This window comes from Pteropus medius, unplaced genomic scaffold, assembly GCF_902729225.1.
Source record: "Pteropus medius unplaced genomic scaffold, Ma_sr-lr_union100, whole genome shotgun sequence".
NCBI classification, from domain to species: domain Eukaryota; kingdom Metazoa; phylum Chordata; class Mammalia; order Chiroptera; family Pteropodidae; genus Pteropus; species Pteropus medius.
The window spans coordinates 1,087,995-1,102,409 of NW_024352839.1; positions in this window are offsets into that span (position 1 = coordinate 1,087,995).

Here is a 14,415-nt window from a genome sequence, read left to right on the forward strand (position 1 = left end):
AATGTTTCCTTTTTCTCTCCTCTTGCCTTACTTTGGGATTGTCTTTTTATTTCTTCTCATTTCTTATATTCACATATTCATTTCTCTTATCACTAACTTGGAAATTGTATGCTCTGTTTTTATTATTTCGGTGGTTATTTTAGACACTGTTATATGTTAGGAGTTCTTCAGTCGGCTCCTCCATTCTTTTCTTCTTTTATTCCGTAGAAATCACACATCAAGGAAAAACCGATCCAGATGACATCCAAATATGTGAATCTCGTAAAGGAGTTTTCAAAGTGTGGTCTGAAGATCCCTGGGTCGGGGTGGGAGCAGAGGACCTTTCAGGGATCTGTGAGGTCAAAACTATTTTCATAATGATATGAAGATGGTAAATGCTTTCTTCACCCTCATTCTCTCATGAATTAATGTACCGTGGTGTTTTTCAGAGGCTACCTGACATGTGATACCACATGAATGCAGAGCAGATATGAAAATACATATCTACCTTCTGTTAAGCCAGACAGTAAAGAGATTCGCAAAAGTTATTTTCATGAAAATGTGTCATTTATATTAACATGTTATGGCTTTATAATTATTATTTTAAAATAAATTAATATATATTTTAATTTTTTTCTGTTTTAATTTCTAATATGGTAAATGTCAATAGCTATAACCTATGTAAACATAAAAAAATCTCTTGGGGTCTTCAGTAGGCTTTAAGAGTATAGGGGCCCTAAGATCAACAAGTTTGAGGGTTATCGATCTAGTGAGATAATAAACTATGCTTATTCTCTGAATGCAACTGCACATATATAAAGCATTTTGCTACCTGGTGTATAAGCATTTAATGATTCAAAATTGTGTAGTTAAAGTTTAATGCTGCTTAAACTTCCAGAGATATGAGTTTAAAGTCTGCTTGGTCAAATGCAAAGCTTTTTGATGTATTAATTATGAGACATAAAAATAAGAACTGTTCAGCCATGAAATAAAAAGTAACAAGACCAGTTTAGATGGACAAGATATAATCGCTCTGCTCAGGTCGGTATGTTCATCACTTTATGGTAGTGAGAATTCTTATTCTAAAGATTCTCTGAAGTTTTTCTTCTTGTTTTACGGGGCAGGATTACTTCATCTACATTAAGTGATGTGTTGATCAAAAATATAAGTAGGATTTCTGATCTTAGAAATTCTATAAACTGGAGGAAAGGGAAAGTTCAATACTAATTATATTTGTTCCATGTCATTCTGAAAAAACGGTATGTTTGATTCTTGTCAGCAAAGGTTAAAGAAAGCTTGTCAGAACAAACGTTAGGAACATACCCAGTGTGCTTTATTTTAGAAGGGGAGCTTCACAAAGCCCCAGTCAAAACCCCAATTTTGCTGCTAGAGTACTCAGTAACATCTAGTTCATATAATCTAGTTCAATGCAATGACTATTGTACCTACTGGTAAGTGAATGTTTGCTGGAGCATTGCATTAAGGGACAAAAAGGAAGGTTTGAGAATACCATTAGCCAAGTTTCCTCAACTCCCTCTGGTTTTCAGGTTAATGAGGAGGAGGATGAGCTTCCATTGGAAAGGGACTTTGACTTGAAGTTGGGTTAGTTGGTTTATGTAAACTTATGTGAGTGCTTTCTCCTTAAGCTGGGCTCAAGATACCATACTTCCACATTAGCATGTCACAGTCTTTGAATACATATCTTTTTGACAAGTTGTTAATTGTCTGCAGTTTGTGTTACATTAAACAAGTATTATAGGGCAAAAATAAAATTATGTTAAATATGAATTTTCAATCCATGCACTCCATCCTTGTTGCAAAATGCTCCTCTGAGATTCTATCCAGCTCCCTTGGCAGAGGCTATGCCCCTACCCCAACTTGTATGGAGAACTGATGGCTTATAGAAAGTCTACTATGAGCCTAGCTCTGGCATTTACAATACCATTCCCATTAGGGACCCCCACTACTGGGACAGGGTGCAGAGTGATAAGAGGGAGGCAGGGAAGACAGAACTGATTGGTGGACTTGAAGATTATAGTTTTATCACAACGTGCTCTGCAAGCCCTTTTCCAAAATGAGCCAGCAATCAGAAGTGGGTATGTGTTGCTTTGGCTTTCTTGACAGCACCCTGCACGCCCCCTCTGTGATATGGTTTGGTGGAGCTGACCTCACTTTCCACTTCATGCTCCAGGGCTAGATGTGTGACCCAGAACCAGGGCCATCAGCATAGTTTCCCTCTGACCACAACGATGGTTCACACATGAGCATGTGACAATCCAGGCCAAGGACAGCTAGCCCGGTGCTTCCCTTTTAACTATTTAGGAGAAAGAAACTCTCTTCTACTGAACTGAACCAGAACTGAATGCTGGACATCACTTTGGAGGCTACTTTGAGGAGAGAGGCTGAAGTCAGCTTAAAAGAAGGCAGGGTAGCAAAACACCAAGTCCAGGAATTTGATGTACCTTCAAAGCAGATATACTCTGGGTGTTTCAGATCTGAAAACCAAAAATTCTCCCTCTTCTAGGTCAAGCCAGTTTGAATTGTGTTTTCAGTCACTTACAACCAAAAGATATGTCTTCTCACAAGCTATCACAGTTACAGAAAGCTTTTCTTCATTCTTTTTAAAATTGGGGTTAAAACTTTAAGTATAGAAACTTAGAAACATAAAGAATTTGCATATACTCATCATGCAGAAAGGATGCTTACTAGCAGTCATATTTCTTCAGATTTTTGAAGTTGATGTTTCCGTTACATTTCTCCCTCACTGAATTTTCTCTCTTCTTTGCCACAGGCAACATTATTTGGAATTTAAGTATATCTTTCCTATCCGTGGACAGGTCCATGTCCTGTCTATGAAATGTACTTCGTGCTTAAGTCTAAATGCTGTCTAGTATTCTTTTGTGTTTTTTTTAAGCCCATAAATATCATACGGTTATAAATCATTCTTTAACTAGCTATTTTCTGCCCCCAATTATGTCTTTGCTATCTACTCTTTTGATATTCATCACTGAAACTTACAGATCTCATTCATTTTTTTGTCTGCTGAATAATATTCCCTCCTATTACTAAGCCATTTTACATTTTCTGTGCTGCTATTTATAGACATTTAGATAACCTCCCAGTTTTCACCAGCATTACACTGCTTTGATCACCCCTGTGCATGTCTCTTTATACACATGTGGGAACGTTCCTCAGAGGAAGGGAACGCTGGTAACATGGCACGTGCATTCTCAGTTTCAGCAGAAGCTGCCAAACTACTCCCCAAAGTGATAGCATAAACCCAACTTTTTCTGAAAAAAGTCTCACAATACAGAAGTCCCCCCCGCTTCACCCTGCCTTACCACTAGCTCTTCTTACGATTTTGGCCCTGCAGCCAACACAAAGTGATGAATGGCATGCACTACCTGCCAGTAGGGAAAAAAATTCAAATTAGGCCTGAAACTTTCGATATAGCCCAGTGGATTGGCACTTGTGCTGGGTGTATACATGGACTATGGTGGGACACAGTGAAGCCAACACCCTGTCCAGGACTCTAGGGTTAATGGAGTGGTCCATCTCCCAATTCCTCACCTTTCTTAACCAAACCCACATTGTCAGGAACATTCAAGAAAAGCATAATGGTAAAATGATACGATTAAGTACAGCAGAGAGAGGCCCCCCATACCTCCCCACCCCAGTTCTGTTGTTTATTTATATAGACATGCACTCACGCCAGGGAGAAACAGTGACTGTAAACCTAGAAAATCTTGGCCCTGGAGGAGAGCACAGATTGACGACAGAGTGAAGAGAAAATAAGATGTTGGGATCCTGAAGTGGGGTTCTGGGGGCAGGGGGTCAAGTGTCCTGGTTTGTGGGGATGAGAGCATAGCCTATATTGACTCTGGGTCATATACCATGGGCCAAGAAAAGACACAGTTCTTGTGGAGAAAAAGCATAATCTGTCTGTTTGTGTCACATGTGTCTGTGTCAAATGGCTTCCACAGAAACTGGAACTTGGATCTATCTGGTTTAAGCAGAGAAGACGTAAGAAGGCAGAGGAGGTAAGAGTAAACTCCATACTCTGTTCCCTCTTCATAAGTTTATCTACATGTATTCCTTCTAACCCATCTCTTCCTAGGACATGATCCCAACAGCCTCTTCCCTGAACACTATTAAAGTTGGGTGCTTTGCCTTTTCCTGGAGGCAAACGGATGGCTTTTCAAATACAATAGGTCTCAGAAGCAGGTGGAACCTTGTCTAACTGGACTGCCTTTTCCTCTTTCACAAACAATAGGCTTTTATTCTTGGAAGAGACATGTGATCAAAAGAGGAAGGTCAATAATTGAGCTTTTACAAAGAGGCTTGACTCTCTGGGTCCCTTAACCAAATTCTGTCCCCACCAAACTTATTTCTCCTCCTTCTGCATTCCAAGTAATCTATTCTGTTTCTTTTCCATGGACAATTATTTCAAACAATTTTACGTATGCATCCACTTCCTGCTCCCTATGCTCTTTCTTATTTTGTTCCCCGCCCCCCCCCCATCTTTTCTCTCAGCCTCTGACTTGGTCAATTTCCATTCTCTTTCTTGGAGGCTTCAGCGGAAACTGGTTAATATCCTCAGTGTTGCCTGGCTTTCTCTGCCCATCAGGTTCCTTCTTACAAATGTCTTTTCTTGAACTCAGACTATCTTGAGTCCATGTTGCTGCCAGGGCAAGTTGAGTTGTGAATCTTCCTTCCGACTCATTCCCTCTCCCTGTGGGCTGCATCCTGCCTGGATGGAGCACCCTCTCTTTTCACTGTTGGTCTCCCACCAACTTGCATAGGGTCCACATTGCTTCCCGGTGGTGTCTCGAGGCCGACACACAAAGATATGGACACTCACGGAGGATGCTTTGTCTCTGCTCAGGGAATGTGTGTGTCTTGCCACTGACTGCCTGACCCTGCTAACAGAGATTCTTATTCTTTCCCCTGACCCAGGGAGAGTGAGCTTCAGCCCAATTTCCCCAGCAGAAAAGATCTCTTCTCATTTAGCTCTTCACTTCCCATCTTGGTACCCAAGTGGTCTTTCTGCATTCCTGCAGGCTGGCCCTCCCTAATCCACACAGCACCTGTCCTAAAATGGACACTTAGGAAGTGGTTTTGATGCTTGATATACACTGGATGAAAGCAACATAATAATCTTTTGCTCTCTACCAAGTTAATTTGTGTCATTTTTCTGTCTGTATTTGATTAAGAAACATAAACTTACTGGAAAGGCGAAGATTGCGGGATAAGGCTGCTTTCATTATCTTAAAATGCTGTAGGCGGGCAGGCAGGGGCGGGGCGCAGGGGAGGGGGGGCTGGGGGGGCGGGGCGGTGGTGGCGTAAGCTCTTTTCTCCATCACCATGCGAGCTGAATCGCAGGTCAGGAACGGAGCTGCAGAATCAATCCTCTCTTCTAGTGGGTGCCAGGACCGTTGGCAATTTCCAAAACTTCGGGGGTCTCTCAGTAAGTCCCCTTTCGCCTTGGAAAAGGCAGTGCCTCCTGGGGTGACCCCACCCCTTCTCATGGGTTGCTAGTGTTGAGTCTAGGTAAGATCGGCTCTTCTGGAAGTAATTATTTTTACTTTGTCCTTAGAAAAAAACCAGCATAATCCCTTGCATATAATAGGCATTTGAATATGTGGACTGAAAGAATGAAAGCTGGATATGCCTGTCAGAGCTTGCTAGCTGATGATACAAGCAAAGACGAGGTCAGAACCTGTGCTTGTTGCCCTCTCTCTTCCACCTTCATTCTGTCAGCCAAGTTACCGATACTGGGACATCCTTGGTGCTGGGGTCCTAGAGTCACCGGGGCAGAAAGGGGAATTCAGACTCCTTTTTTTTTTTTCCCATTATCATAAGGCTGCAAATCTAAGTCAAAGTGCAGATGAATTCACACGTATTACGCATGCGTGCTTCCTTTCTGCGATGCCACACCTTTCAGCATCACTCTGATTCCCATTTATCAAATCCCCTGAGCTCTTACTCTGGGGATGTGGGTGAACAAGACAGACAGTAAACAAGTGAACAAACCTGTCAGGCAATTTCAAGTGAAGAAAGGAAGAAAAAAGGGAAATCTAAAGAGACCAACACGGGCTTTTTAAGGAGAGAGCTGTCAAAGACCTGGGCTGAAAAAGGAGCTAGCCACGTGTAGGGCATTGCAGGTGGAGGGAACAGCAAGCACCAAAGGCCTGTGCTGGGAACAAGCTCACTGTGTCAGAGGAACAGAAAGGAGGCCAGTGTGGTTGGGTAGAAGACAGGTCAGGCTGCTCAGCCTTGTGGGCCACATGGGGAAAGGACATGGGAACGAGCTTAAGATTGCTGACTTATGTCTGGGGTTGGTTGACCTCAGATGATGGTCGTCTCATCCGTTGATCTTATCTTCCTCTCCTGGCGTTCCATATGTCCTGATAAGCTGCTGCAGCCAGTCAAAATCTGACAGCTCTTTTCTGGTTGAGAGTCCTGACATCTTGACAACACAGAGCCAGCGCTGCCCTCTTCAGCAACAACAGATGCGGCGAAGGCCAGATATGGGAACACTAAAAATGGAATGATTGAGACACACTTTGATGATAGGGAACAGAGGCATCCAGCCATACATAATAAAAAAGAAAGCAAAGAGAGAGGAAGAACATGGGCCCAACCAGGGAACTGGGCCCGAGGCAGTCACTGTTCTTGTTTGCTTTTAAGCTGGGCCCACTGCAGTTCAGCTGTACCCCTTTGAAACCACACAAATAGTCTAAGATCAAGAAAGTTCACCTGCTAAGAAACTGAGGTTTTCCAGATGCCTCTCCTCCACCAGTTGCTGCCTCTCTGGGCCCTCTCTTCCAGTACCGCTGGAGCGGGACCCTGGGTGATACTGACTTCGCTTCCCTATCTTTCCAGTTACTCAGGCCCCAAACCTCAGAGATAATTTTGACCTTTCTTTCTTTCTTTCTTTCTTTTTCAACAACAACAACAACAACAACAACAACAACAATTTCCTTCTAACATTTATTTCCTTCGGCTATTCCTTCCTTCCTTCTTCAACTAAAAGCCTTCCCTTCCTTATTTCCTTCCTTCCTTCCTTTCATTTCGTATTATCCTTCCTAAACAACAACAACAACAACAACAACAACAAGCAACAACAACAACAACATATATATATATATAACAACAACAACAACAACCGCCTTATTTACTCTCCATTAAGCAATGATTTCTACCCTGTCTTAAAAAATATATCCCAAATCCAACCACTTCTCACTACATCTACTGCTACCACCCTGGTTCAGACTATCATCACCATTTCTCCTCGGCATTCCTTAGTAATATGTCTGGTCCCCCTGCTTCTGTGGTTCCCCCATTCAATCTGTTCACACAGCAGCTAGAATGATCCTTTAGAATGTAAGTAGGTCACATCCCTTCAAATCTCAAAATCCCAACATCTTCCCATCCTTCTTGTCAAAGCCACAGTCCTTACAGTGACCTACAAGTTCCACTGTGTCAACTTCCTGCCCCCCTCACTCTCTGACCTCATCTCCTATGCCTGTTTCCCCTCTGTTACTTGGGACACTTTGCTGGAGGTGCAATTTGATGATATCATTCAAAATTAAAAATCCCGTACCATCTGACCCAACAAGTTGACATCTATGAGTTTATTGTATGGATATACTTTCTCATGTGCACAAAGAATTATGCTCATCACAGAGTTTTCTGTTTGTTTGTTCTGTGATAATAAAAGACTGGGAACAACTTATGTCCGTCAGAAAAAAAGTCTGGTTAAAGAAAAACTATGGGACCTCCAGTAGAAAACTGTTACAAAGAATGAGGCAGATCTGCATATGCCAGTGTATATCAAACTCCAAGGTGCATTGTTAAATGAAAAAAGCCAGGTGTAAGAACAGCGAGTCAGAGAAGGGGTAATACGCCTGCACATTTACTCAGTGAATACTTGCAGGGCAGCCCCCACAGGACACCACACGCTGGTGCTGGGCAATCAGCGATAAGCAGGCCCTGTTTCACAAAGCCCATGTTACATCGTGACAAGATGGGCAATAGACGAGAAGCAGATACATTAACATCAAGCCAGGGGCTAAGCTGGCGCTAAGAAGAAAGACAGAGGCTGGAAAAACAGAATAAGGGACAAAAAGTCAAGGCAGTCTGAGAAGGCCTCTCCAAGGAGGCAGTATTTGAGAAGAGACCTGCAAAAGAGAAGAATATGAGGTGTGAGACTGTCGGGGGCGTTCAGGCAAGGGACAGAAAGCCCCGAGATGAGCCACAGTGTGTCAGAGGAGGTCAGAGAGGCCAGAGTGACTGCACTGGGACTGAGTAAAGGAAGAGTCATTGTGGGAATGAGGTCAGGGCAGCCAGCAGAGCTCAGACTGTGTGGGGCCTTGTGGCCATGTCAGGATGTAGGTCGACATCTGGAGTACAATGGGCAGAGGTGTGCTGTAATCTGCTTCACATTTCCAAAGGATCCATCTGGATGCTGGGTGAGGAGTAGATTGAGGAAAGGGATACCCAAGTAACTTAGCAGTGGTTTGTCTCTGGGAAGGGGACCTGGGTTTGGGGTGGAAGGAAAAATTACCTTGGGACCTACCTGCTCTGTGGGTGGAGAGGGGGTGGGAGGGGCAGTGAATGTCTAGTGGACCTGGTATAGTTATGACCTGAAGTTGATGCCCGCTGGTCAGGGCAGATGTCTAGTGCTGGCTCATTCTCCCATGGGGAACTTTCACAGGTTCTTGGACCTCCCAAATGGCTCCTTTCTCTGTGTCTCCCTTGGATGTGGCGTGCCTGCTCTGCTTGGCACATTTGACCTACTTTTAGCCCCTGGGCATCCCCTCTGTGGGACTGCACTACTCCTGTTGGCTGGCCCTTGGGTAGATTCATTTATAAAATGACTCTAGGCAAGCTTCTCAGCAAAGGGCCCTCATTTGGTCCAAGGGAGCCACATATCTTTGTCCCATTATTGGTGGACAAGCAGTTCACTCCCAATGTAGCCTTTTCTCTCGTTTTGCTCTGCCAGGCACAGTGAACCTTTCACGTTTTGATTTTTCTCGGCAAGCATCTGGCTCCAGCCCTATCTCCTCTGAACTTCAGGGGCATGTTAAGCCCTGCCAGTGGCTGTCTTTAAGTCCTTCTACTGTGCATCTTATCCATGAGTAGGGAGCTCCCCTCATCTCCCCACCAGTGTCAGAACACTGTACTCCCAGGTCTCTGAAACAGTCCTCGACGTCTGCCTCCTCCAGCTCCTTGTATTTGGCCTAGATGGAGTCTTGATTAAGTGCTGACAGAACTAGTTTCCAGAGTCCGCATGGATGGTCTAAGAGCTCCCATCAGGTTCAGCTGTAGCAGAGCTTGGTATCTATTGATTGTTCTTGGCTGAAACTAAAACAGCGAAGGTCCACTTTTTGTACTCTGTATTCATTTCACAGATGCGATCCTCAGTGCTGTCGTCCGTTAAGAAAGCAGAATGACGCCAACCCTTCAGGATTATTTTACAAGTTAAAGAAGACATCTACGGGGATAATCTTTGCCCAAATTGCAAAGCGCTCCACCGGCTCTGCTGTTGTGCTTATCTGCAAGACAACCTCACGGGCTGGTGCAGTGGTCACCATCTTTGTCAGCCACACTATGCAGGAGGAGTGATGCTCGCTCCGACGTGTGACGCCGGCCTTCAGGGATACCAGTTCTGAGCAATCCCTAGTGCGCCAGTCATAAGTTCACCTCTTCTTCCCTCTCGAGGAATGCTTGTGAGCCAGAGTCACAGTGCTACAGGGACGGCTTTGGCTCTGCACCACTTTGTTTCCAAGTTACCATTTTAAAATTCCTCTCTCTGGCTGTTATGATAGAAGGCTCCTCCCAAAAGTTATGACATTGTACCTCAAAGGTTGTCGCCATACATCTCAAGGGCTCACAGGAACCCTCTAATTTAGGGAAAATCCTGTGCCTGTTTTTGGGGGGTATCTGGAGATCAGTCTGGGGAGAGAGTGTGGGAGCAGTGCCAGAAATCTGATCACATTTTGAACTCATCGTTGGTGATTCCATGAGGCTGGCTCACAGGAGACTGATCAGACAAGGCACTGTCTGGGTATGATCACCTTGATAGTCACCCTTTGGGATATATTTTCAATTTTATATCAGAGAGTGAAATGGCAGTGTCCAAGGGCATGTGCTGGTCCCCACACGGGCTGGCGAGTGATGAGACTCCCCCCCACACACATCTCCTGTGCATCTGCCCTGGTGGTTTTTTCTTATTGGCCTGTCCTACTCTCCTCCTCCTATCTCACAGTGACACCATCCTCATTTTTCTTAGAGAAAACACTCCTCCTGTTTTCAGTACCTGAGGTTTGAAGGGTGAGAGCTCAAAGGCCTGACTGTGTTAAATGATTTCTCCCCATTATCCCAGCTAACCTCACAGCAGCCCCGTGAATTTTCAGGTAACTTGAATATCTGTGTCCTCTGTTCCAACTTGATCAGAATCAAGATGATGAATGTTTTTCCATTATTAGTGCTTTAATTTTTAAAAGTTGTGTAATAATGCACAAATATCCCTATTGTAAAAGAATTCAATGATACAGAAGTAATTTATGAAATGTCATTTTACTTCTCCCTGACACATCTCCCTTCACAGAGTTAATCTTTCTTTTGTTTATATCCATAATGCACTTATATAAGTGTATAGTTTTTAAAAATGCATAAATGGAATAATACTATATATATTGTTCTGAAACTTATTTTTTACCTTGGCAATCTTTCCATGTCAGAATATACAGATCAACTATTTTCTTTCTAATAGCTACATGGTACATTATTTCTGGACCATCCTATAATTTATGCAACCATTTGAAGTCCATTTTCATAGTTTCCAGTTCGTTTGCTATAATAACAGTGCTTTATTATATCTCTATCATCTATCATCTTCCTTCCTTCCTTCCTTCCTTCCTTCCTTCCTTCCTTCCTTCCTTCCTTCCTTCCTTCCTTCCTTCCTTCCTTCCTTCCTTCCTTCCTTCTTTCTTTCTTCTTTCTTTCTTTCTTTCTTTCTTTCTTTCTTTCTTTCTTTCTTTCTTTCTTTCTTTCTTTCTTTCTTTCTCCTTTCTGTATAAATACAGAGTATTTTGGTGAGATGGATATTTACATATGTAGTTGATATCATTGCTTGGTCAAAGTGATGTACTTAAAAATTTTCGATAGATAGTTCTGTATTACCTTCTTGAAAACATTCAATAATTTACATTCTCACCAACTGTACATGAGAGTACCCATTTCTATGTCCTTCTCCAACACTGGGTATTTTGAATCTTTAAACATCTATTAAACCTTGTTAATAAAATGGGTAAAGTGATGATATTTTGTTGTTGTAGATTATAATTTGAGGATTCTTTCTAATCAAATGATTCAAGTCCATTTCAATTAATGTGGGAAAGGATGGACCATTCAGTAAATAATGCTGGGATAATTGCCTCTCTATTTGGAAAAGTTGCAATTAAATAGCAAAAGTAAAATCCAGTTATACAAGGATAAAATATGTTTTAAGTTATATAAATATTATATAAGATTATTTTAAACCTCATAAATGGGAAGGCTTTTTTCTAGCAAGATATAAATGTAGAAGTCATCAAAGACAAATTTGAGCACATAAAAATATAATGCTATGGAAAAAAATTATCATTAAGAAAGTAAAAGATCTCTATCTTTCTACATAGGTAACTGATAAAGGGCTTATATATTAATATTCAAAGAACTCCTACAAATCATATATGAAAGAAGCAAGTATAGGAAGAAACATAAATGACTATATACAACATGCAAAAATATTCTGCCTTAAATATTTTCTTTCTTTTATCTGAGAAATTAAAGTTAAAATAGTTTTGTTCATGGTTAATGTTATGTGTCATATTGGCTGGGCCATGGTGTCCATATATTTGGTAAAACATTATTCTATATATTTCTCTGAGGATGATTTTGGATGAGATTTACATTTGAATTTGTAGGTTTTGAGTAAAGCAGATTTCTTCCATAATGTCAGTGGGCCTCCTCCAATCGGTCAAAAATCTGAATAGAACTGAAGGCTGACCTCCCCTGAGCAAGAGGGGACTCCCCAGCAGACTGCCTTCAGACTTCATCTGTAACATCAGCTCTTCCGAGTTTGCCAGTAGACTGCCTTTAAACTTGAACTTGAACTCTTTCCTGAATCTCTAGCCTGCTGGCCTCCTCCATCAGATTTTGGGCTCACCAAACCACCACAATCACGTGAATCAATTCCTTGCACAAGTCTATGTATATACACATCCTATTGGTTCTGTTCCTTTGGAGGACTCTGACTAATACACTGAGCTACTAAATTTTAAATGTCAAACTTTTAAAAAATTAAAATATGATATTTTCCCTTATTGGCAGGATTATGGAATCTCATGCAAACTGTTAGGGGAGAGAGGGTTGATTTAGCTGGGGAAGGTAATTTATCAATATTTGTAAAAATTTCAAATGTATATACCATTTAATACAACAGTACCACTTTTAGAAAATGTACAAGTGCACAAGCATTTATGTAAAAGGATGTCCTGTAGTATTTTTTATAATAGTGGAAAACTTGAGATATTTTTTGTTATTCATTCATTTATTTATCAAATACCAAATGCCACTCTGTTTTATGTTCTGTTTTATGCATCTGGGTAGATAGTAATGACTAAAACAGACATGAAGACTGCAGTCAAGGGCTTCCCAGTCTAGAGAAAGAAATGACATACTAAACAAATGAATAGACAAATATGTAAATTAAACTGTGTAAGCACAGTGTGAGATCATATCAAGCAGGGAAGGCTATTTGAGATTGGGTGATTAAAGAAAGTCTTTTTAAAGAGTGACATTGGACAGGGTGAGCACTTCAGAAGTTATATATGTGTCTAATCACTATGTGTTACACATGAAACTAACATAGCAGTGTATGTCAATGATAACAAAACAATAAAAAATTATTTAAAAATATATTAATTAGTTAATTAATTTTTTAAAAAAGAGTGACATTTGAGAGAAAAGCTGGGGGGGAAAAAAAAAAAAGTAAGTCAGCCAGGTAAAGTGTGGAGGAAACAGTGTGTGCAGAGATGGAGAGCTTGGCCTGCTTGAGGCCAAGACAGCAGAGCGATGTCAGTGACGGTGGGGTGGCCCCAGAGAAGCTTGGAGAGAAAAGCAGGGCCAGACGGCACAGGGCCTGGTAAGCCATGAAAAGGAGATCGGAATAGGAACCCACTGAAAGGTTTTATTCAGGGCAATAACATGATCTAATTTATGTTCTTTAAAGCTCCCTCTGGCCATGATGTGAACTGATGATGAGGACAAGGAAGACCAAGTTAGAAGTCTTAACAGTAGTTCAGGTAAGAGATAATGGTTGCCATGGAGGTGGAGAGAAACAGATTCATGGAAGACATATTCTGGAGATAGAAGAAATAAGACTTGATGGTGAGTTGAATGGGAGTAGTAACGGAAAAGGCATCAAGAATGACTTTCTGACCACTATATACCACCCATCGGAATGGCTAAAATAAAAATACTAACAATACCACGTGCCGATGAGGATAGGGAGCAACTGAATCTCTCATATATTGCTGGGAGGAATGAAGAATCGTACAGCCACTCTGGCAAACAGATTGTAAGTATCTTAAAAAGTTAGACATACAATTACCATAGGACTCAGCCATTTCTCTCCCAAATATTTGACCTAGAGAAATGAAAACTTATGTCCATATAAAAACCTATACATGAATGTTTAGAGCAGCTCTATCCATAATTGCCCTAAACTGAAACAACCCAATGTTTTTTAGTGGGTGTACAGATAAGCAGATTGTGGTCCAGTCACTCAATGGAACAAATTACTCAGCAATAAAAGAAAACAAATTATGATACGATAACTGGAATGAATCTTAAAGACAGTATGCTGAGTGAAAGAAGCCGGTCTCAAAAGTTAAAAACTGTGTTTCCATTTATGTAACATTCTTGAAAAGATAAAACTGTCACAATAGCAGATCTGTGGTAGTCAGTGGTCAGGGGTTAGGGGAAGATGTGACTATAACGGCTCTTTATATTGATTGTGGTGATAGTTACAGGAATCTATGTGTGTTAAAATTCACGGAACTGTACACCTGAAAAGTGTACAACTAAAAAAGTTCCTTTTTATTGTGTGATCATTGTAAAAAGGAAAAAGAATTAAATCTTTAAAAAGAAATGATGCCTGGGTTTCTGTCCGGGGCAGATAGGTACATGGTGTTGTCACATACCATATGACTGGAGGTGGACTAGACAGGGAAGTTGGGCCAGATTTGGAGGAGGAAATGAAGAGTTTGGTTTGAACTTGTGAAATTGAGATGTCCCTGCCTACAGTTGGATACACAAGAGTCTGGGGCTGGACATAAATGTCTGGGAATCATCAATGAACAAAGATACTATGATGGATTGGAA